Here is a 25878-nt window from a genome sequence, read left to right on the forward strand (position 1 = left end):
CCCAAAGTAGCTATTCTATGGTGCTTGGGATATCATTACGACCCCCAGCGAAATGGCCACAGACTGACAGAATAGCCAGACATAAGGTCAATAAATCAGCGTTGACTTCCTCCCTTCCTTTTCTTTTCCTCCTTGGTGTGGGTGATCTTGAAATGTGGCCCAGGATGGTTTAAAGCTCAAAAAAAATCTGACTTAGCCTCCCAATGCTGACATTACAGCTGTGCACCTCATCTGGTTAGAATTCAAATCTCTGGGACAGAAACAACCTTCAAAGAAATCAGATGAACACTAGTGAGAAAGACTGGGTCAAGAAGTCACTTTAACACAAGCATATGGAATGTTCAAATGTAAAGTGAAATATTTTAAATAACTGAAACATTTCTAACCTCAGCACCACAGAGACCTCGGGAAGAAGACAGTTGGGATTTCAAGACCAACATAGGCTATGACATGACTTCTAGACCCTCCTGAGCAACAGTGAGACTGTCTCAAAATAATAATAATAATAATGACAGTTATGATGATAATAATCATAACAGAAACCTGTATTTTAGGTCACTTTTTATTATTGCTATTACTATTAATACTACTAATATTACATACAATATTGTTATTTAGGTTTGTGGAGATTTGTGGGGGTTTTTTGTGTTTAGTTTTTTTTTTTTTAACACAGGGTCCCTCATGCACACTTGGCTATCCTGGAACTTGCTATGTAGACGAGGCTGGCCTTCAAACTCACAGAGTTCTGTCTGCCTCTACCTCTCCACTGCTGAGATTTAAGGTCTGCACCATCTCATCTAGCTTTCTTTCTCCATAGTATAACAGTATATCCTGTGCATTAACTAGTATATTAGTCAGTTCTATGTGTTTTTCATAATCGTTTTGGTATTCTCATTCTCCACTGGTAAGAACATAAATACTGTAAATTAGCAGACACTTATAGCATTTGGTAGGTTATTGTTACTCGGGACAGCAAAACTAAAAGCAGCTCAAATTTAATATGCAAGACAAAGTAGCTTCTGGTAGTTTCTTGCACTGGAATACTATATATCAGAGAATATTAGTGCAGTAATAAAGTTCAGGCTACTGATATTATTTTAAATAAAAAATAGAAGAGGGAAAATACATATTTATTTTTTTCCCATGCTAGAGGTAGAAACTGTGTGATTGGCCATGTCAGACACACCCTTTACCACTGACCTATAGTCACACCACCTTTAAAATTTATCTCATCATAATTACAAATATATATATATATATATGCCCAGAAAATATATTCAACAAAATTATAGAAGAAAATTTTCCTAACCTAAAGAAGGATATTCCTATGAAGGCACAAGAAGCTTACAGAACACCAAATAGACTGGATCACAAAAAATCCCATCGCCATATAATAATCAAAACACAAAACATACAGAATAAAGAAAGAATATTGAGAGCTGCAAAGGAAAAAGGTCAAGTAGCATATAAAGGTAAACCTATCAGAATTACACCTGATTTCTCAATGGAAACCATGAAAGCCAGAGGGTCTTGGATAGATGTGCTGCAGACACCAAGAGACCATGGATGCAAGCCCAGACTACCATACTCAGCAAAGCTTTCATTCACCATTGATGGAGAAAACAAGATATTCCATGACAAAAACAGATTTAAACAATATGTATCCACAAAACCCAGCCTTACAGAAAGTACTAGAAGGAAAACCTCAACCCAAGGAAGCAACAACACCTATAATAGCACAGACATTTGACATCATAATTCCAAACTGGTGTGGGATTGTTTTGTGACTTATGCCTTCACCTATCTTCTCCTATCTTAGCTATTTCTCATTTGGCTCTTTGTTAAACCAATTAGAAAGTACCTTAGGAGCATGAGGTAAAACCTAGACATCTTCACATAGTGTGAACACAGTTAGTTGAGCAAGAACATATTTCTACTGAGGCATGCAATAGTATCTTTCTGATCTCAACACTGCAGAGGCTGAGGGAGGAAGACAGCTGTGAGTCCAAGACCAGCATTGGCTACCGTGTGAGTTCTAAGCCCTCCCAAGCTACAATGAGAGTGTTCAAAACAACAATGTAACTGAGATTGAAAATGGTAATAATAATATAAACATCTTAATTAAGATATCTTCTTCCCTGCTCCCATATCTGCCCTTTTAGGGTTGGCAAGAAGCTTGGCTCTAGAGGGGTTCCTAGGTGTCCAAGGGGATGTCCCCAGCTAGGTCCTTGGGCAAGTTCTTGGTCCCCTCAGTATGATAGCCAGCTCTCAGCTCTTAGGCAGGATGTGGTTAGTAGCATGGGTGGGGTACAGTGGATGGGCTTGCACTTTGGGGGACCTAGCTGCAGAAAACTCCCTGCTGGCTGGCTAGAAAAGTTGGGAGTTGGGGAAGGGCTCCTGAGTTTTGTTCCACTGGGAGGTCATAGAGAGAGGGGAGTCCAGCGGTGTGGCTGTTCACTCACCTCTTAAGTCCCCTCAGATTTGGAGCAAGCAGAATTTCAGAGTTCCACGGGAGATTTCAGGAGAGTAGGCGGGTTTGGGGGTGTGGTGTAGGTAGTAGTTTGAATGGGCTGGATGGGGTGGGGGGAGAGCCAGCCACAGGAAACTCTCTCTGCTTGGCTAGAAAAGCCAAGGGAGTTGGGGAAGGAGTCCAGGGTTGTGTCCTACTGGGAAGGTCCTAGAGAGTGGGGTGTCCCCGCGTGTGGCTGTTTACTTACATCTTAGGTCCCCTCAGTATTGGAGCCTCTGAAATTTTTTTCTCAGTCCCCTAAGGAATGTCCTAGCAAGCTTCTTCTATTTTGTGCCGACAAAGGAAACATTTCACCCAAGACTCTTCTACTTTTTATTTCATTTTATTGTATTTTATTACTTTAAAAAACTATGACATTTTAAAGTAACAAAATATTTTCCAGTACAGTCAGTAATTGTATAATACACAGGGGCCTGATGATCAAGTTCCTGCTTTTCTTATTCTCTTGGGTCCAGAAAAAAAATCATTATATTTTTCCTGCCCTTTTATTTATTCCCATGTGTTGTATATAGCCATATATAGGCCTATAGGAATTTTTCTTCAGAATGTATAAAGATTTCTTTTTTTATTTCCTTTTTTAATAAAGTTAAACAATACAACAAAAATCCGCAAGCTGCTTCAATGTCTACCCCTGGCTTCCCTCCCCTCCCCAGTCCTCAGTGCCGGCTCCCTTTCCTTCACCCCACTCATACAGACACAGGGCACCCAACTGAGAAAACGAAACTGCTCTAAGTACATGGGGACATGATGGAGGAGGTGAACCGTCCACATTCATGGTTAAACTGAGCGAGTCTGCATTTTCTGAGTTCTGAGTAGTTGCCCTTCATTAGCCAAATTGAAAGAAGAAATTCCCCGGGCCAGACGCTTCAAAGCTGAGGCCCCTGGGACCACCGAAGAATGCGGTGAAAATGTTGTTTGCATCAAAATCGCCCATATTCATGGCCTCCTCATCCAGGTCCTGTCCACTGTCATAACGAATCTTTTTCTTGGGGTCAGAGAGGATGGTGAAGGCCTCTCCCACTTCCTTGAATTTCTTTTCCTCCTCCTTCTGAACCTCAGCACTGGCCCCACTGTGCCCATTTGGATGGTGCGTCAAGGCCCGTTTCCAGTAAGCTTTCTGGATCTCAAGCTTTCTTGATCTCGTCCTCAGAGGCATTCTTGTCGACCCCCAGGATCTTGTAGAAATCTTTCCTCTTCTTCAGCTCCAGCTGCGCATTCTTTAGGAGCTGTTTGTGTTCTTTTGTTTTCTCCGTCTGATACACTTTTTTAGAGTCCCGCACAGCTTCTTCAAACTGCTCTGTGTCCGTGTAACACTGAGCTCTTCTCAAGTAGGCCTTTATGTAGGTCTCATCAAGTTTCACCGCATTCGTGCAGTCCTCTGTGACGTCATCTAGCTTCCTAAGCTTGGAATTAACCGTACCCCAATTACAGGAGAGTTTAGCATTTGTTTTTATGTTGTTGGGGTCTATCCCCAAGGCTTCCGTGTACAGTTCATATGCTAGCTTGTAATTTCCTTCCTTAAATGCTTTATTCCCATCTTCTTTCTTGGCTTTAAGGGCTTTGGCATTTCTACAAGCAATACAAGCCTTCTCGTGGTCAGGAGCCATCCTGAGAGCCTGCACAAAAAACTGAACTGCTTTTTCAATACAGTCTTCATAATAAAGGCAAAGATCCCGGACATACAGAGCATCAGCATCGGTGGAATCCATTCGTAAAATGTCACTGGCCACAAACTGTGCTTCTGGGTATCGACCCAGCATTGCTAAACATTCTGCTTTGAGGATTTTGAAGCGATGGCAGGCAGGGGCAAATTCTAGGGCACGGTCCATGCAGATAACTGCCTTCCGGAAATCTCATTTTTCAAAATCCATTTCCGCTATTTTCTCATACTCCATGACTGCATTGGGGTTCTTGAACTCCTGTTGTGCCTGGGCATTTTTATGATCCAGTTCTAGGGCTCTTTGGAAACTGCGACATGCTGCCATTGCATTCCCCAGTGAGAGGTGGCACCACCTTCTCGGAGGTGTCCCCGGACAAAACTGTCATCCAATCTCACTGCTGCGCGTCCCCAAGAGCTTCCCGGACCGCCCAAGCATCATCAGTGTAGCCGCTCGATCACCGTAATAGCTGGCATTTTTAGGACACATATCTATGGCTTTTGTATAATAGTTGTAAGCCTCGTTGTAGTCCTTCTTAGCATAGTATGCATTCACTTGTTCCTTGAAGGATTCCGCTTCCCTCTTGGAGTCTTCGGCTTGGTCCCCGCCATTACCACATCGCACTCCGCGGTAGCCGCCATCTTACCGCCGGGACCAGAGAGCCGGGTGGGAGGCAGGCGCTGAAGTAAAGATTTCTTATAACTCAACACTAAAACGACACCCCAGTGACACAGAGGGCAATGGATCTCATCAGATATTTTGTTAGTATTCAGGCACACCCTGGCACAGCATGTCACACCCTATGCCTGCCTGCATAGCAAATGACACCCTGTCCCTTTTAGAGATGCTCTGCCCATTCCCAGTCTCTCTAGTGCGTGCTCTCTCTCTGTCTCTCTCTGTCTCTGTCTCTCTCTGTCTTTCTCTCCCTCTCTCCTTCCCTCCCTCCCCTGGCACATTACTGCTGGAATTGTAGGTTAAGATAGTGCAGCCACTAGCACCTGAGCATTTATAAAAGAAAAAAAAAAGGAAGAAACCCCAATTACCTACTGCTTGGTGAGTGGGTAAACAAAGGGTAGTGTGTTAATACTGTTGTCTAGTTTCTAGCCATGGAAAGGGGTAGAGAACTGATACATCCCATGACATGAATAAATATCACAAACATTAAGCTCAGTTGAAAGTAGCCAAAGGACTGAAGAATGAGACACTTCTTTATTAGATGATTTAATTTCTATTAAATGCCCAGAATGAGACACTTGAAGCAGAAAGTTAGATTGGTAACTGATAGGGGATGAGGTCTGGAGGAATGAAGAGTAATGAATACTACTAATGAATAAAGGTGTTTTTTCCCAAATGACAAAAATATTTAAAAAATAAATAGGGTGATGGTTACATAATTTTAAGAACATACTAAAAAATACTTACTGGGTTGTACACTTTAAAAGAGTGAACTTACTACATAAATGTATGACTTCTCAATATTTATAGATCACATTTATTTCATGTCTATGTATGTTTTGTCTGCATGTATGTATGCTCACTGTGTGCATGTCTGGTGACTGCAAAGACATAAGAAGGTGCTGGATCCCCTAGAAATGAATTTACACATGTCCAAAAGCTTCCTTCCACGTGGGTGTGGTTGTAGGATGAAGGGTTTGTGCTGAGAGGTATTGAGGACTACTTTTCTCCTCCAGGAGCATGCAGAGTACCTTCCAGTACCGTGAACTCTGGTCAGTAGGTGAATAATCTAGTTAGACACCAGCACAACCTCTCCATGTTTAATGACAGAAGTGTGACCTCCAGAAACAAGACCTTAACATCAGGTTGTGTGAGCAACAAGAGCCTGTTCTATTGGGTGGTGTCCATGAGTCCCTTTTATAATAACTCAACAGGCTGTAACCTGTTCCTGGCACTGGAGGTTTAATTTGGTGGCACAAGATGCCTACTTGAAGCCTTCTCTCCTCAGTTTTTTTGTCTCCCTGTGGGTTTCTTTCACATATGTATAGGAAGCTCCTAACGTAGTCTGTTCCCATAGAGTTTTTCAAAGGACCTTTAGTATTGATCGTCCCTTCCCGTTTTCCCGCCTTTACCTGTCTGTTCCATCCCCCTTTCATTAAACCAACCAACTCTAGTTTTCCTTTATAGCTACATAACACTATAGACTATTTCCTTTCCTTGAGAGATACTCTGCTCCCTCCTGGTCCCTTAGTAGGTACCAAACCTCTGTGGTTATTCAGATTGTAGTTCCCATATCAGAACCTTAACAGGGAACATCCTTAAAAGAGAAAACATACCATCTTTGTCCACACGTGCTGAGCACTGTAGGCTTTTGTCACTGGAGTCTGACATGGGCATGCGCAGAGCACACAGGGTGCAGTCGCTGAGAACCGTGTGTGCTCACAGCACATCACTATGCCCATGGAACGGGGCTGCTAAGGATGAAGCAGAGTTCAGCTCACACTGAACCAAGGAGCTGCCCTGGCAGGACGTTCTTTTGGATCAGTGGGGAGACTTAACCAGTGTTTTGAACATTTACTGTTGAGTTTGGGAGGGTGGAGGGTTGCAGTGTCTAAACAGGAAGGCAGGAAGGGCCGGGAAGGCCTGTGGAGCCTTGAGGCTCAACATGCAAGAGGACCTTGATTACGATGCCCATACTATTAGAGCTCCTCAGCGGGCTGGTATACCCGCCTCTGGCCCTCATGCCTGGGTCATAGGTGCTTGGGTCGTAAAAAGCAGGATTTTCCCCTCTATTTAATCCAGAATGACTCCATGGGACAGCTCCACCGTGCGGCCAGTGTAGGTAATATGGCTTCCAACACTGGAAAAAACTCATCAACTTCAGTCAATACCACGTGAACGAATATGACAGGAGTGGCAGGTAATGGGGCCTGGGGAGGGGCAGGAGGAGCAGAAACTCTTGGGGACAGCCAGGGTCTACCACGGAGAAACACACCCTTCCAGAGCTGCCCGAGGGAGGGCAGGGGTCATGCTTAAGCCTCTTCTTTCATGGAGACCACTGGGTTTTGTGCTTGCTTTAGGCTCCTAGGCATCTGAAACCTGCACACCTTGGAAGGGCAGCTCCTAGGCTTTCTTTAAGAGAAGCAAAACAAAGAACTTCAGTTAGTTTACAAATCCTTTTACACTGTCTCCTTTAGAGCAGTTTATTGGGTGCTTTAAAGGGATTTAGCTAATAAAACCAAATACATTTTTGAGTGTTTTGCCCGCATGCATTTTCAGTGTACCACACACGCATCAGAAGAGGGCATTGTATCTTCTGGAACTGGAGTCATGGACAGTTGTGATCTGCTTTGTGGGTGCTAGAAGTCAAACCCAGGTCCCCTACAGGAAAAACTAGAGTTCGCAAATGCCAAGCCATCTCTCCAGCCCTCAATGCATATTTTTTAATGCTATGTTATATGCAACACAAAAAATATATCATGAGTTAAATTTTTACATAAAATGACAAGTTGAAGCCAAAAGAAGAATCACCAAGAAATCTTACGTCTATGTGTTTCATGTTTGCTGAGGAATTTCATAAGGAAATTTTCAACATGAACTATAACTCAGTCTTCAGCCCCTTATATCCATGTTCTGTGTGCTTTGGTGCACACATGAAGGCTAGAGGTCGACAATTTATTCGTCAATTTCTTTTCCTCTCATTAAAAATATCGTGTGTGTGTGCACATGTGCCCCACACCTGCCAAGTAAGTGTGTGAAGGTCAGAAGAGAACAATATTTGACAGCTGTGTTCTGCCACGTTGTGTGTTCTGGTGATTGAACTCAGGCCATTGGTCTGCCAGTGGGTGCCCTAATCTGATGAACCACCGTATGGTCCCTATACCTCAGCTTTTGAGACATTCTCTCACCCAAATCCCCACTGTGTTTTACTGATTGTCTTGGAGTATACTGATTCACCTAGACGTTCAGGCAAGCAAGCTTTGGGGATCCTCCTGTATCCACTTCTCCAAGTTTGTCAGGGTGCTGGGGGCTCTGAACTCGGGTCTCAGGCTTGCAGGGCGAGTGCTTTATCAACTGAGTTTTAACAGTCACTGCAGCCCTCTTTCCTAGTCCTTGTTTCTTATTTCTCACTAGATCATAGGCAGGAAACCAAGACCCTCAACAGTAGATTCTCCATAGCTCACATGCTCCTTGATCATTCAAGTTCATTCGCAATGTACTTCCAGCAATGACACTCTGATCATTTTCCACATTCTGAAGCTCAAGCAGTCTCACTGAATCTGTTCAGAGTCAAACATTTTTTTTTCCAAATCTGTTTTTCATAGATTTTAGAGGTAACTTAAAGGAACTCAGCACAGCACATTTTGTTTCAGATGTGGGCTTTACTTTCAAATTGAACAAGTAAAGGATTTGGACACACACATAATTCATATGTTCACAAGCAATAAAAAATTATTTTGAGGTAATAAATGTCTGTAGACAAAACCAGAAATCTGTGCAATTAAGAAGCTATTGATGTGGTTTGTCTCTCAGAGATGAGGCTAGAGTAAAGGTCACAGGCACACAGGCAAATGCGGAAATTTGATCATTGAAGAAAACATACTAAAAGGACATTTTTTAATTTACTTTTTCAAATTTTCTGTGTACATAGTGAAGGGGCCAAAATGTGACTCCATCTTAGACAAGGAGCAACTTCATTGTAATTAATGACCTAAGCCTGAATCCAGGGAGTTCCCCAGTCAGGTTTAGTCAATCGGCTAAACAGTTCCAAACCTGTCCTTAAAAGGCTGGGAGACCCAGAGTTGCTGGATCTGGCTGCTACTGACCATGTGACAGAAAAATCCCACAATGGATGAAAATGTTACTAGCCCTGTCCAATCAACATGCGCCCCATGTAACTGCTCCCCGACTGCCCGATTATCACAAAGATACTTAGAATTCCCCAAATTCCCTTTAAAAAGGCCTGCATGTCTTTGTCCCTGGTCCTCATTAGCATTTTATATAGGTGATGGACTGTTGCATCCTGGCTATTTCTGAAGAACAAGCACGCTTTGTGTTACATACCATTAGAGTCTGGGGTCTACCTCCAGCATTTTTTGGAGCACTAAAACAGGAAATGATGTTTGGTTTGGGAGATAATTTTTAGTTTAGGGAAAAAATAGTTTTGAAAAACAGATGGAGAAACTGCTCCAGAGATGCCACTTGAGTTCAGTCATTCAACAGAAGCACACCAAACCTAACTGCATGTTTTAGGGTTGGGCCAATGGAGTCATATATTTGTGGAGCTAAGAAGACTGGAACCAGCGAGTGTTTGTGGAGATGAGTGGTGTTCACGGGCAATGTTGGGCAGGGGAAGGTGTATCAAAGGGAATGGAACCCTTGTGTATGTAAATCTGTAGCAAGGGCTGAAGGAAAATCTATTCTTTTGTGACTCTTTTTGTTTACAAAATCTGTGATAAAATTTCAGTTGAGAAGCATGTCAATTTATGAAATGAAATTTCTTTCTTTACAGCCTGGGTTGACACCATATAAATTTGCCTTATATGAAAACCAACACGAGATAGCAGAGTTTTAATTTTTTTTATTTTATTTTTTTTGATAGCAGAGTTTTTTTTAAATATTTATTTATTATTTATTATGTATACAATAGTCTGTCTGTGTGTATGCTTGCAGGCCAGAAGAGGGCACCAGACCTCATTACAGATGGTTGTGAGCCACCATGTGGTTGCTGGGAATTGAACTCAGGACCTTTGGAAGAGCAGGCAATGCTCTTAACTGCTGAGCCATCTCTCCAGCCCCGATAGCAGAGTTTTTAGTACAGAATGGTGCAGACGAACATTCAGAGCTTAAGCCAAATAGCTCCTGTTTCTTTTTTACACTCTTAGCACTGTTTTTGTGGGTGACAATGCTTAAGTAATGAATACTAAAATGGTAGATAGAATATGGCTTCAACTCAGAAGCTCATATTGAGAAAGCCTAGCACAGAGGGTTTGTGAGCTGGAAAAGAGACTGTTCCAACATAAACAAAAGAACAGTGTGTAGCAGGGCTCAGCTTCCCATTTAAAAACAACAGTTTGTCATTCCTAATCTGATTGATTGGCAATTTTCTACAAGTTAAGTCAACTTCACATTAATGTTGCTTTTTGCAAAGTCTCAGCTTTCTTTTCTACAGTGAAATTTATAATAATTTTAGTACTTTTGTTCTGTTTCTTATATATTTTTCAAAGTACTATGTTGAACATAAGCAGTTTTTTAAAAACATGTTGTCTCCTTAATCACTCACTCTGCTTTAAGTGATTTCTGAACAATCGAATACGTTAGGTTGTCCATCATGACAATGAAATGATATTACCAGATGTTATTTTTTTTCCTGTTCTGTCTGTAATGTCTTGACAATGTGTTGGTCAGATGTGAATCTGTGCACCCAAAGTCCTGAAACAGCTAATCTGGTTAGGGACAGTTGTCCATGATGAGTACAAAGAACTAAGACTCCATAAGAAAATGCCTCCTTCACAAGATGTAGTTGTAAGGCATTTTCTTAATCAGTGATTGAAGGAAGCAAGCCAGTAACAGCTCCCCTCCATGGCCTCTGTATCAGCTCCTGCCTCCAGGTTCCTTCCCTGTTTGGGTTCCTGCCCCGACGTCCACTAATCATGGACTATGATATGGACACATAAGCCAAATGAATCCTCTGTCCCCAAGTTGATTTGGGTCATGGAGTTTCTTCACAGTGAGAGCAGCTCTACATAGGACACTTGGTATTCAAGATGAGTTCAGCTTTCAACAGCAAATGATTCCTATCTTTTTGTCCATTCATGTAGGTTTAAAGTCAGATGAATTAAAAAGTAAAACGTGTGTGTGTACTTTATTTTTATTGAAAGTACACTTTTGTACATTCCATATATTCTAAACATGGTCTAGCATCCCTCACCTTCACGTACTTGTTTTTGTGTCAGAGGACATGCATGCCATGATATTCCCATCCCAGACACAGAACAACCCTGTGTGATTACTTTGCCTTATTTCTATTTTTACTTGGCACTTGGCCACTTACTCCAGGTGAGCAGGCTGGGAAACCTCTTTGGGATTTTACTATCTCCACCTCCCATGAACTATAAAAGTGCTGGGATTATCGACACATTACACAGTGTCTGACTTTTTCCTTATTTCCAGGTAATCAATTTTCTGCCCTAAAACACACAATTTTAAAAGAAGACTTTGAGCCTAAATTAAAGAAGTTGTTATAAGCAGATTGCTCTTAATTATGGAACTAAGGCTTCTGTGTGAAGAGCACATTCAATTAGACTTGTAATCTAGTTAGAGGGCCTGTGGTTTTCTCTAATGAGAGCCAGTTAATGTCATTTATTCCTCCCTTAATACAAGACAAACTGAAATTTGTAAGCTGACACTTCTGAAGCATACAGAGAAAGTATGCTTGTGACTTTGACATGGTATAGCACAGTCTTAGGAAATCACGACTAGGAACATGTCTCAGGAGTAAAGTACTTATCACACAAGCCCATGAATTCAGAGTTCAACTCCTCAGAACACAGAAAGGGCCTCATGTGCTAGTGGGCATCTTTAATCTCAGGGAACTTGGAGGAACCTGGGAGTGGAGACAAGAGACTGTCTAGAATGTTAGACTTTAGTTAGCCTGGCTTTTACAGCTGTTAATGACAAGAAACTCTGCCTCAAAACCAAGTTAGGAGGAAAGGACTGACAGTCAAGGATGTCCTCTGACCTAAGAGCATGCACCGGATCAACTGACAAATGTGAACAGGAACGCATATCAAATATGGAGATAAAAAATAAGTTTGTTTAGATCTTTGATCTAATAAGACTGGGGATACTTATCTGCTAAAAAGACATTGAACACAGTGGTAAAGGTTGAAGGTTTTCCTACAGTTTGTTGGAGATCACTTCAGCAGCAGTGCTATTTTGGACAAGGTTCACACTGCAGGTGAAAAGTCCCAACAACAAGTTCCAAGACCGTGATGACAGCCAAAGCAGAAACTAGGAACATAGAACTGCTGGTCCAGAGTATACTGTCAATAGTCCCTGAAGTACAGGAGTCTTAGCTGTGACCTGGGAAGAATAAAGCTGACAAAGGCGTGTTGCTTTCTTTGAGGTTTGAAGTCAGTTGTGAGTTATAAAGACTCAGGATTACACAAAGAGGTTTACTGAAAAAAGTAACAGCCAGGCAGTGGTTTCACCATTCACACATGAATGAACTGTTAAAACTATCTGACAGTATCACAAACGTCATGGCTTCTGAGAATGTGGCAGAGGAATGCTTAGAAGCAAAAAAAAGTTCCTCATATACTGACCACTGAGAGCATAGCACTCAAAGAAAGGCCTCCAAAGTTTCCAGTCTCAAACTATATCATCTGAAACATGTTAACGTGAGCCTCTGATGCGCATGGTATTTTTGTATAAATAAAAAGACCTCTAACTAGTCCACAGTATGTGTCCTCTATAGTCATATAACAGCAAGTTTGCTTGCTAGAAAATGGAATTTTTATAATAAACACATTATATTTATGCTATGCATTATTATATACATCTATATCAATAAGGTGATCATGTTAAAAAACCCAAAAATATAGTACTCAATTACTTTAAGATTTTGAGGACTAATGTAACTAGGTTTTTCTGGGTTTCCTTCCTTTTTCTAATTTCTCAATTTAGACATATTAAACAATTCACATATGGTTTTATGTTTATCTTTAATTATGCCAATTAATCTGAATATATCTTGACAAAATTCTTGACATAAGAAATTAAGGCTTGTTCAATTATTTAAAAAAATGAATTGATTTTGAGTCCTGTAGGCAGTGCTGGGGATTGAACACTGCCATTATAAGCATTCTAGGCTAGCTCTCACCCTACTGGCTATACCGCCAGCATCTTTCTTCATTGTTTTTATTTGTTAGTGTAGGATATGGTGATACTTGGTTTACATGCGAATAGACATACTTTCCAGAACAATTTTCCACAGTAGGAGAAGGCTGAGAAAAGAGCATCATTCTGCAGTGGGCGGCACTGACTGGTCCATTGAGTCTGGATAAGATTCTCAGGGAGAGAGGAACACTGCAGAGTTTGGGCTTTCAGTAGCCGTCGCCCCAGTGTCTTTCACACCGACCTCGCCTATGGAGGGCACAGCATCAAGTGAATAGGAGTACATGGAGTGTAGAGGAATCTGGAAGACCCTCTTCCCATAAGAGATGGGGTGAAAAGAGTCAGTATTATTGTAACGTGGGTGACTGTCCTTTACATTATTTCTTTGTGGTGAAGAGGGTTGTTTCCTCATTATCTGAGAAATAGCCACACTGACATCCAACAGGGCTGTATCAGCTTGCATTCCCACTAGCAATGTCTATCACAGTGTTAAATGGAAATTTGGTCAGAGAAAAGGTGGTATTTGTGAACCATTTTTTCTATAAATTCCATTGAGCAGTAAGTCCTTGCAGCTAGCATGGCCCAATAAGAGCACGAGCTGGAAACACAGGGAGTGGAAGATTGAGTGCAGTTCTCATATCATAGAAGGGGCCTGGTGCTTGACCAAGGATGGTTTGCAGAAGTAAATACATATTAGACTGATTTTAAAATGACTGTGGCAATGCACCTGAATACATTTGAAAGGGTCCAGTTATTGCAGTGGTCCAGGCATCACCCAGGTGCCTTTTCCTTCAGCATAATTGCAGGTAGATTTACTCTTCCCTGGGAAATCCCTATTTCAGGATCACATAGAAGAGCATCTCTTCTGTTTGTCTTTTTGCTCCTGTGTTTACACTAACAAATTTAGCTATTTGTAATCTCTTCAACCAAGTTTTCATTGTGAAGAGAATGTGTGTTCTATTTGATTCCACTAAGAGGACATTGAAAACTCTCCCTTCAGTTACAAAGAAAGTATTTTTCCCCAATTAGCCAACAGTTGTTGACATTAAGATTTAATTACCGTTTAGTAACACTTCGATTTATGGATATTTGTTCTGTATTTGACAATAATATACACTCTGATTCTTTGTGACATGTTCACACATTTACAATATTTTAGGGTTGTAATTAGATATTAATCTATTCATAGTAAAGGCGACCTCATCACCGTGAGCTGCTGGAGGTTAGGAAACCTGTTTGTAACCTGGAGCCCTAGAGTAAGGGTTGGTGTGAATCAGAAGTCGAATATTAATGACTTTTGAATGTGACTCAGTGGAGAAATGGGTTTCTATAAAGCACTTTCACAGATACTATGATATGGAGGACACTAGTAACTGAGAGTTTATTTATAAATGGAAAATAATATGCATTTTGCCTCCCAATCATAGAAGACAAACACTGATGATGGGGGGCTATAAAATTAATAATCATCTCATATATAAGGTTTAGAAATTTTAAAATATAGCGAGTTCAGTTTAGTCTCAGTCACAGAGAAAGGCCAAATTTCTCAGTTCATGATTTTCTCAATCTAGATAGGAAAAATATTTTTTACTTCTTGATGATATCATAGTGATTTGTAACTAGATAAGCTCATTAGAAGATATTTTACTTTTAAGTAATGGTTTCTACTTTTCATGTTTAAACACTCTGTGCCTGGTAAGTAATAAAGTAGTTTTGAAATTGTGTACTCCAAAACAAAAGAGTTCATTTCATAATCAAACCAGGAAAGTTAATCCTCTGTCTTTTCATTGCAGAACATATGGAAACAATTTTTATAGTCTGACAAGATCTCCACAGTGAAGAAGAGGGACCAAGCAGTTCTTAGAAAATCGGTGATGAACCTAAGTTCTCTGGGAGAGACGATGCCTGAATACTGTGGAAAAAGTCATGCTTGATGGTGATTCCCACTAATGTGAAAAGTAACATATTTGCTTGTGAGGGGAGTGATGCCTTTGTGTTTCTGTATCTGTATAGTTGCAAACAGTGTCAGAGAAGAGGATGCCAGCCTCAAACATATCCTCCACCTCCTTCATACCCTCACTCCTGGGATAGCCATGCTAGCTAGTCACCTTGTAATGCAGTAATTCTCAATCTTCCTTATGTTGTGACCAGTGAACTGACTATTTTCACATGATGCGCTTGAGCAGTTTGGACATACATGTAGGATGTCTACTTCCTCATCTTTTTCCTTTGACAAGCATTGCTTCTTAAGCTATTTTGTTTAATCATCTCCACGTTACATTGTTTGATGATGTTGGGTAAGCTTTGGAATGTTTTGAGTTTTTCACATAAGTAGCACAAAGTCTCCTCAAACCTGGTACAGAAAGGTAAACATAGACTGTTAAGTTAGGAGGCTCCCTGAGATGTCATGAATGACAACGGCCTAAAGTCATTATTTGTAACTGGAATAAAAGTTGATGAGGCTCCCTTCCTGACAAACAGCATCAAATGCATTTTCAAAACTGACACTTCCTAAATGTATCTCATTAAATCAGTTGGTGTTCTATGTATCCAATCTAAGCAAACATTATGAAATTGTTTCAACTCTTTTGGCATAATCCACTATGAAACACCCTTTTAGCACATCAAATGAGGCCTTCAGGCTTTGTCCATGTTACTCAGACTGTGATTGGATCATGGTTATATTATTTTCTATTGCTGTAATAAAACACCATTCCCAAGGCAACTTCTAGAAGGAAGGGTTTGTTTGGAGTGGGGCCTGTGGTTCCAATGGGATACACACAATTTCATCACCACCATGGTTCAGGCAGGCAGTCATGGTGCCCAGGTGAGAGCTACGTTTAACTCATAAAAGAAACCAAGAGCTCACTGGATATGGTACCAGTCTTCTGAAACCCAAGGCCACACAACTCCTACAACAAAGCCACACCTCCTAACACTCCCCCAAGTAGTTCCACTACCTGGAGACCAAGCATTCAAATACATGAGCCCATGAGTCTGCTCTCATTTAACCTGCCACAGAGATGCTGGAACAGGTGATTAGCAAGCATCCATCAGCCACAGAGATGCTGGAACAGACCATTACATCCATCAGCCATGTATAAGAACAGTCACTGCTAGGGAGTGAGAATTTAGAAGGCATCTCCCAGAACCCTTACTTCAGCTCCACAGCTCCCCTCTGCTGTGGGTAGTGGCACAGTTTATTCATGCATTTCAAAAGTCACCCTCACTGTTCTGTTATCCCAGGAACCTAATGGGCAATTGTGAAAGCCATGGGAAAGCTTTAGTGGGGTGCAGAAGAGAGAGGTTCTTTTGTTCCCAAAGCCCCTGATTGTCACATTCAACTAATCTGGCTGGAATGTAAAATCCCGGTCATAAAAACAGGAGAGGACACATTGTATCCTTTTCTTTTTACATCTTCCCATTACAGAGAGGATGACAATGTCAGGTAGCAAAGAGCAGTAGAAAAGAAGGCAAAGGGCTGAGCAGGTCCCCTTTTAAGATTTTCAAACTCAGGGCTTTGACTCAAACAGAAAGGAAGCAGAAGTTACAGGATATCAGTGGTTAGAGTGATAAAATTACCCTGGACGAACAAACATTTGGGGACTATATCTCAAGACCCTCACATTAACAGATAAGTTCTAAAATGAATAAAAATCAGCAAAAGTTTTAATGAAAACTAACATCTCAAAGTTTCCTTAAAGGTTGAAGAAAAGACGGCAGAATGTTTCCTTCATGCTCCTGAGAAGCATGGCATTGTGCCCCAGCCTACTGCTACACTGACTTGACATCATCTTCACGTGCAGGCGACAGAGGTGACACTCTTCAGCATCTGAGGAAATGACAAATCACAACACCACCCTATATCACACATGTTCTTTAGGTACTTACACTGGACATGCAATGAGGAGACCACATGATGACCCTGAGCCTGCTTGTGGTAACCACACTGGTGACACCATGGACCCTTTGCAAAATGCTGACCCTGTTCTTGAAACTTGCTTAGAAGAGAACAGAGGTGTGGTAAATTCACTATTGATCAGGAATCTGCTCTTGTTTGTGTCCCAGGTGACGCTTTGGACCCTCCTGAGAACGCTAATGTAAGTGTTCATGCTGCAAATCCAGCTTACTACACCTGCTATACAATGAATACTAACTCCAAGTTTCTTCTACTTTGGGCAGCAACTATGTCAAGGTTACTGCTAAAATCCTCAATATGGTTTCTGAAATTCATGTCATCAGTGATGATATGGGTATTTAATGTAATTTGGCACTTTGGGCAGCAACTATGTCAAGGTTACTGCTAAAATCCTCAATATGGTTTCTGAAATTCATGTCATCAGTGATGATATGGGTATTTAATGTAATTTGGCACTTTGGGCAGCAACTATGTCAAGGTTACTGCTAAAATCCTCAATATGGTTTCTGAAATTATTGTCATCAGTGATGATATGGGTATTTAATGTAATTTGGCACTTTGGGCAGCAACTATGTCAATGGTACTGCTAACATCTTAAATATGGTTTCTGAAATTATTGTCATCAGTGATGATATGGGTATTTAATGTAATTTGGCAAGTGCTGTGCAGTTAAAAGTACCATGAGCTTAAGAAGGTAAGTTAGACAGTAGCAATAGTTTAAAATAGATGAAGATTTTTGCACTAGAAATACAGTTCTCTTTGGTACTAATATGTACGATAGATAAATTTTGTGCTGTGTTTAGGACCCTTTGGGCATTATCTAAAACTAGAAAAAATGCTCATATTTTCCAATCATACTGAAAATACATCACATTAAAGTAACAAAATCAGTTTAGTCCAACCAAACCGGTCAAGTGAAGTTGGTAGATTGACAGTTGTCTCCTATGCTGGAATGGGGGAATAATTTTCACTTCTAATGTGAAAATTGTGTCTTCTAAATGGCTAAGCAGAGAAATGTAATTGTTAGGCATTAGTTTCTATTTTTCTGTGTCCATACACTGTGACTTATGTGGATAGCATCATTTTGGAACCAAACACCCCCAAAGAAGCAGCATCTGAAAATAAAACCAATGAACTAAGACTCCACATTCTTAGCACTTCTCAAAGACAAAGATATTCATTGTGACATGACACTACATAAGAGTCTACTGATGATGCCTCTGTTTACTGCTCATCCTGACGATGCCATCAATGATCTTAGTACTGCTGATAGTCATTCTTGTTTTTCTTTTTGGTTGCTGCTGAAGCACTTATGAGAAGCTACTGACATCAAGTGACAATCTGTCAAGAATATTTTACAAAATATAGAAAATTTAATGTTAAATATTTCTCTGAAAATTGACACAGTATATATTGAATTCTGTATATAAGTTTATAATAGTTTTCCATTAAAATGTGTTATGAAAATATTTTAAACTGTTTCTTGGTATTGTGCAAACTGAAGACATGACCTTTTGGTGATGTGTTTAAAGAACAATGTTCTGTTATAGCTATCAGAGATAGAAGAGATAGAGACACATCGAATCACCAGAGCAGAAAGAGATGTTGACTGAACATAGCCAACCACTCCTGACTATGAAAGAAGCAGAAACAGAGCAGCGAGGCAGAGGGAAAGACAGAGGAGAAGACACACAGAGAGGGAGAGGAACATAGAGACAGGAGGAGACAGAGCTAGGTTTAGAAAGAGAATGAGAACCTGGGGGAGGGAGGCTTCTGAACTAAAGGGAGTTTAGGGTAGAGGAGGAGGGTAGAGGCCCTACAACACCAGCATGGACGTTCACAGGTACAGCATGTACTTGTGCTGCTGAAGAAGTCTAGAGGCGAGTCTAGTCTGTACCTTATTACGGTAATAGACACCTCAGGTAGCCAGTTTTCCTACTGCCAGTGATAAGAGGAATGACACCTTTGGGTAGAGGAACTAGCTTCACAAGTGTTTAAGGAATGTTGGCTTTTATTCACCCTCCCGAAATCCTCTGAAGTCCAGGTTGAGCCCATTTCTGGCTATCTGGGCCATTGCAGTTTTAGAAACTGGAGCTCAGTAACAAGCACCAATGAATGTTAGTGGATTTTCCACGTCACAAACCAGCCTTGTTGAGATTTTCATACTTACACTGCTCTCACATGGGTAAAAACACCACCCGAACTGCTCTATTGGCCTCAGCATCCACAGAGTTAAAGTGTGGCTGCCTACCTGCATTTCCTTTTCCTTTCATTTTTATGACGTCCCATGCCCCAGCACACATTAACTGGACAAAGTCCCTCACTGAGGGTGGGGCCTTATGAGCCCCTTCCTGTGTATGATGATCACTGTGTCCTGGACACCACTTCACAGAACCTATCTACAACCTCCGCCTCTCTCCTCCAAAGTAGTCCCTGAGCCTTGGAGGGTGTTGTGGTTCAGATGTCCTGCTGTGGTCTGAGAACTGCACAGTTATGCATTCTCTAAACTTTGGCCAGGTGTGAGTCTGTGCATTCACCAGAGCCCACTGCCTAAGGAAGCCTCTCTCATTGGGGATCGCAGTTGCTCAATGTCAGCATGAGTACATAGAAGGCAGTTTTAACAAGACACAACAGAGGGCCTATTGTGTGTATTCAACAATCAGTGATTAGCTCAGAGTCACCAATACTGCTTCAGTGTGGCATTAAGGAAAGAAATAAAAGCACTTCCATTGGGAGTCATTTCCAGGTTTGCATTTTCTACATGTTTCCTGTCTTCCCTTCTCTGTCTGTTGCATGAATCTGAATCCATGCCTTTCTGAAGAAGTCTGTCCCTGTGTCTGTTTTTGTGTCGGAGTCTGTGTCTGTCCCCATGTCTGTCTGTCTCTACATCTGTCCCTGTGTGTGAATTCCTGCCCCTTTTGTTGCTCTCTCTTTTATTGAATTTCCCCATAAGAATCACGTGGAGATGGGAGTGGGATACTTTATAGAAATCATTCATGGAGTCTTACAAGGGATTAAGGTAATGACTGCAACTGACCCCAACTCACCCAGACAACAGAAAGCATTTCAAACACCATGTTTGCCCAGTAATGCAGCTGTGTTCAACTTGGTGGATATTTATTTGAGAGTGTTTTCAACCTCTATATTTGCTATTTTATACAAATGATATACATTTGTTCTGAATCAGTGAGCACAGAAGAGAACGTAATTTAAGACTACTGTTAAGTTTTAGTTCAGTTTGTAGAAGATGGCTATGTAGGAAGACCAGAGAAAGTAGTAGTAATTGTTACGTACTCTTAAAAGTGAGCTAAACAATCAGTTTGAGTACACAGTAGGGCAGCAGCCTTATGTCTTAGTGACCTCAATGTATGTTATGAACTCTGGCTGTGATGTCCAGCAAAGTTTTTAGTCTCTAGAATCAGAGAAATTTCCATATTACATTACCCGGGCCTCAGTCACTGGGCTCTGAACCAGGTTTACAGAACCAGCCAAGAGTTTCCTACTGTGTGGTAGATCTAAAATCAAATCACAAAGTTCATTGTTCCTATAATAGTCAACACACCTTGCCAGGCAAGTTGTAACATGCAGGGTCTACAGATGGGTAAAATCATTGCCAACTTTCCTCATCCAGTAGCTTGCATAGAAGCTTCTAGTACTACAAAAGCTAGTTAGCATGGATACAACATGGCTTCTAAATGTTCTATATGCCAAGTGTATAGTGTGTTCAGAATAGTTCTACAATCTAATTCTCATGTGTAAATGAGGACATTGGCAGCAGCCTGTAATGTCTGACTGGAGACCCCTTGCTTCACAGCTCAGAGGGATCTAATCTCACAGTATTGGGGTCTTTGTTAGTCAACTTAGTCTTCTGGGAGGAACGTTATCCATGCATGCAGGGCTCCTTCATTCAGTTGTTTTACTTAGACTTTCAAGGTTGCAGCTCCATTCATTAGACTTGGTGGCAAACCACGGTCCATGTGGGGAGGTCAGAGCATCATTTTCTGGATCATTTTCTTACCTTCCACCCTGTGGTTTCCCAACATCAAACTCAACAAAATATGGTTGGCATCAAGCATCTTTACATGCTAAACTATTTAACCAGCCCCTCAAATGGTTTTAAATGACTTAAAATGTAATATTTTTTCCAAAAGGATTTTTCCCTCCATGCTTAGCTTTGGTTAACCCTCCCCCCCCACATACTTCTCCTATCCCTGATTAAACCTTTCCATTGCAAGACTTCCTTACCCTTCCCACAATGAATTTCTTCTGCCTTCCCACTTCCCTCCATGCCCGTTCTCTTCTTCTCCTCTAATGGTCCACTTTATGCTTTCTGGCTTTCACAGGCACTCTAAACTAAAAACATCAATCTGAGAATTCAAAGCTTGGAAACACGTGTAAGACAGAAGGGGCACAGAAACATTCAGTCCATACAAAGAGCCAGCTTTTCTTCTGACTCCCAGGCCCTAGGTCATTGGTCCTCCAGGTAGAGCTGCTCATAGTTCCTAGAAAGGAACAGAGGGTCTGTTGCTCCAGAGTCTTTGCTGGTGAATAGAGGTTTTATTTATTTATTTTCAATTTTTTAAAAAGATTTATTTAGTATGTATACAACATTTGGCCTCCATATATACCTTAAGTGCAGTATTATTTTTTTGTATTGGGGATCCAATGGGTTTTGAACATTTGACTAGTATTCTCACATGGAACTACATCCCAAGGCTCTCACATGTACTTAGGGGTAGGTGTAGGGATAGTCCAGGACACCCTGGCCCAATGATTGCCTTCTCATCTATAGCAAAAGTATTACCGAACCAACCATACTGTGATGACCATGGGTTCAGACTTCCAGTATGAGAATGCCAACATGTGGTTCAAAAACATGGACAAGCTTATCCGCCTGGTCAATGAACAGGTCAGTGTGCCCCTGTGTGGCAATCAGCTTTCTATCACTGCAGTCAAATGCCTGAGGTAAGTGATAAAGGGAAGAGAGCCATGCATAGTGGTGCATCCCACTACTGGGGATGCTGAAGACCAGCCTGGGACACACACACACACACACACACACACACACACACACACACACACGAGACCCTGTCTCAAAAACAAAATCATACACAAAACCAAAATAGAGAAAAGTTATTTTTAGTTTTAGTTTCCTTTTGATTTTTCTTTGAGACAGGGTTTCTGGTCTAGTCCTAGCTGTCCTGGAACTCACTCTGTAGACCAGGCTGGCCTCAACTCACAGAGATCCCTCTGCCTCTGCCTCTTGGGTGTTGGGACTGAAGGCATGTGCTACCACACCCAGTATAGTTTCAGTTTTGTAAAATTGTAAATTGTGTATTGCATGTGTATGCATGTGTGTGTATGTATGTGTGCATGTGTGTAGGTGCACATGACCACGTTTGTTCTTGGAGGCCAGGGGAGGATATTCAGTGTCCTGCTTTATTGGTCTCTGTCTCATTCCGCTGAGAACTGAACCTGAAGCTAGCGAGGCGGCAGCCAACAAAGCTGCACGGTCCTCTTGTCTGGGCCCTCCGCAGTGCTGGAGTACAGGCTCATAGGTGCTAGTCCGAGTGTTTTATGTGTGTTCTGCAGATTGAACTCAGGCCATTACACTTGTATAGCAAGCATTTTTACCTGCTGAGTCATTTCCACAGCCACTTTAGGTTTTTTTTTAAATTCTTTTATTTATTTATTTATTTATTTATTTATTTATTTATTTATTATGTATACAACATTCTGTGTGTATGTCCGCAGGCCAGAAGAAGGCACCAGACCTCATTACATGGTGGTTGTGAGCCACCATGTGGTTGCTGGGAATTGAACTCAGGACCTTTGGAAGAACAGTCAGTGCTCTTAACCTCTGAGCCATCTCTCCAGCACTGAATAGAGGTTTTAAAGAGAGTTTTTTTTCCTGCTTTGTCCCTCATTGTTTCTTCCTTTTATTATTTTGAGACAAGGTCTACTGATGCCCAGGCCAGCCTCAAATTCCCCATGGAGCCAAGGAGAGACCTTGAGCTCCGAAGCTTTGTGCCTTCCACTCCTCTAAGTTCTGGGATGACTGGAATGGACCATCAGTTTAATTTCAAGTCTGTGAACAATAATCTATCTTCATAATTCTCATGAAAACCCTCTCTACAAGGGAGACAGAACCATCCATATCATGGTCCTAATGGAGCCAAGTACTCACATTAATGATCAAATAAAATGACATACCTAAATATAAAGAAGTGTTCAATTGCACCTGGACTTATCTTCAATCATTTTTCGCCAAGATAGACTCTGTTTAATATAAACCATGAAATCATACACAAGGCTTTCTAATCTGGCTGCTAAGTGATCACTATGAAAGGCTCGGTTGCTTCTTGTCCACCAAGAAGATGGGGCCAAACTTCAAGTGTGTTTTGGCCACACCCTCTACTTATCCTCTCCAAGTCACAGTTTCAATTCAAAGAAGCCAGAACCAAATCAAGGCCTTCATGGTGTCTGCACCACAAATGACTGTACCAAACCTGGGCAGCCTTTGGCCTGAAGAAGATGTGAGGTCACCCCCTTGTCTTGTGTGATTATGTGCTATATTTACTTCAAGCGATGCAAGGCAAGATGAAGACCATTATGAGTTAGCCAACCCCAAATCCTCTAACAAAGATGAACTAACTGTACCAACAAAGTTTGGTGATCCGATGAATTAAATCCAATATATTATTTTCACAATAATATAGTGGAGGTTACATATCATTTTCATCCTACATGGTCAACATTCTCAAATCAGGGGAGTCAAGACCACATCACAGTCTTCATGTTCCCTGGGTCACAACTGGATATTGAGTACCTTGGAATCAGGATGTGTAGGGTGCACCCAGGAACACCCTAGGCCTAGGTATTTTTTGGACAGCCACAGATCAAGAACAGTAATGTAATGTCAAGTGTGACCCAGGCCATAGACACAGCTGCAGGATGACAGGATGCACTTTACCTCAGGAGGAGGTGGTCTGATGAGTAACCTAAGTGAAAGGCCATAAAGGGACATTATTGGCAGCGTGGCAGCTCCCTGATTACCAAGGAGTCTGGGGCAAGCTTAACTTCAAGGGCGTATGAGCCTCACAGTCATTTCACTCGACCCAGGAAAATCCTAACCTCAAAGGATCCAGGACCACACCATGGCATGCAGCAAGACAAAGACTCATTTTAATGACCAAACAACATGGCCATGACTTAATATAAAGAATGCATAGACAGCTCCAGACCTTGTCCTGACATCAGATGATATATATATATATATATATATATATATATATATATATATATATATATATATATTGCCATGTCAGATCCTATATAGTTTGAAAAAATTTTGTGGGCATCTAACACGTGAAGAACAAAGAAACTTTGGAGCATCAGAGGAAAACACCATGAAAGAAGGAGTTACAACGGGCTAGGAGGATAATATCATGGATGAGAGAATTAGAAGGGAAACATCACGAGTAAAGACAGTGTTAGAATGAGAGATGGGGGAGGGTAACAAAGGAGCATCAGGAAAGCACCACGAGAGAATAAAGAAGGAATCATCGGAATAGGTCCGAGTGTTCACCTCCAGTTGGGGAAGACATCAAGCTCCACACTGAACTCCAGGAGCACGAAACAAGCAGGCAGCTGCTCCCTTCCTTACCCTTGCCTTGACTTTCATGCTTGGCTTTGATCTCCTTGTGGTTTTTATACCTGCCAATGGTGGACATTCTCTGGCTGCTCCACGCTTGCTTTCTAGGGGTAAATTTTGTCCTGCAGTCACCAGCAAATCTCCTTGGAGAGGCTGAGATTGACTCTGCTTGGCCCAGAAGGCAGAGGCATTAGCCCCTGGAGGGACCGGAGGACCTAGGGGAATAGATGGGTGGGAGACCGCAAAGGAGTAGAGAGGGAAGCAAAAAGAGAATCAAACGCTTGCCCCGAGATCTGGCTTAAGCTACCTTGGGAGTCTTCAGGCTGCTTCCTCCGCAGCCTTGGGGTGGACGCGGGATCGCGCCGGTGCTGCACACCGCTGTTGAGACTCAGGCAGCGATAGCGGCCAGCCAGTATCCAGTGCCTCCCGACCTGCCTGTGCCCTGACTGGGGTCTGCAGCCGCGGCCGAAAGAAATCCGTTAGCTCTGAAGAATGGCAGTTATCCCACGAGTCCCTTTGGAGAGTCTCGAGTGCATCTGCGGTTGCGCTCTGAAGGGCCCGGTTCAATCCAGTCAGTGTTCTCTAAAGTTAGGCTCCGCGAGGGTTCTCTGCAGCCCTGACTGCCAGGCGCCTAAGAATTTACAGGTCTCCCACTGCCGCTGCTGACCCCTGGCGGCCATGAGGAGAAGCGCACCAGGAGCTTTCTCCCCACCCTGTGGCGATCAGTGCCGGGCATAGCACAGCCTCTCTGGCAAGTGAAGAACTGCTATAGCCTGCCTGTTAATAAAAAAATCAAAGGATGAAGCTCTACAATTGCGGCAGGGAGAAAACCTTCTTGCACACCATCAAGCTCTCTATGCCAGACCCAGCTCACGTACTAGGATAACAGGGAAACCATGGTTTATTAGGGTTCAGTCACACTAGGATGTTGCTAGCATTCCCCCAGCTTTGTTAAAATGTTAGGCACCTTTCTTGGATCCTCTCAACTTTCTCAAATGCTGTGGTCCTGATTTATCAAAGTGATATGGCAAGGCCATATCTGATGCCAAAGTATTTACACTGCAAGAGCTGAAGACTGCAAAGATTTTTAACTCTGAGCATTTACGCCCATGTCAGGGACTTAGTGCTGATCAAACACAAGCTGAGAGCAAAGGGAAGTAACAACAGGAAACTATCCAGAACGACCTCTCCATATAGTGCAGACATGAGTAGTTAAAGGCAGTGTGATAATTCTGTAGATAAAAAACACTCCTGCAGGTACAGG

The 25878-nt window shown here is 41.8% G+C and overlaps 1 long non-coding RNA gene and 1 pseudogene across 1 annotated transcript in view; both read right to left on the reverse strand.

Moving 5' to 3' along the window:
• Positions 1–25226, reverse strand: part of LOC142852216 (uncharacterized) — a 45615-nt gene extending 20389 nt beyond the window's left edge. Inside the window, exon 1 of the long non-coding RNA XR_012910941.1 lies at positions 24922–25226. This is a non-coding gene — a long non-coding RNA (uncharacterized LOC142852216). The remainder of the gene's footprint in view (positions 1–24921) is intronic.
• LOC142852208 (dnaJ homolog subfamily C member 7 pseudogene) lies at positions 3152–4829 on the reverse strand (annotated as a pseudogene).
• Positions 25227–25878: the final 652 nt, after the last annotated feature.

This window comes from Microtus pennsylvanicus, chromosome 6 (assembly GCF_037038515.1).
Source record: "Microtus pennsylvanicus isolate mMicPen1 chromosome 6, mMicPen1.hap1, whole genome shotgun sequence".
NCBI lineage: Eukaryota > Metazoa > Chordata > Mammalia > Rodentia > Cricetidae > Microtus > Microtus pennsylvanicus.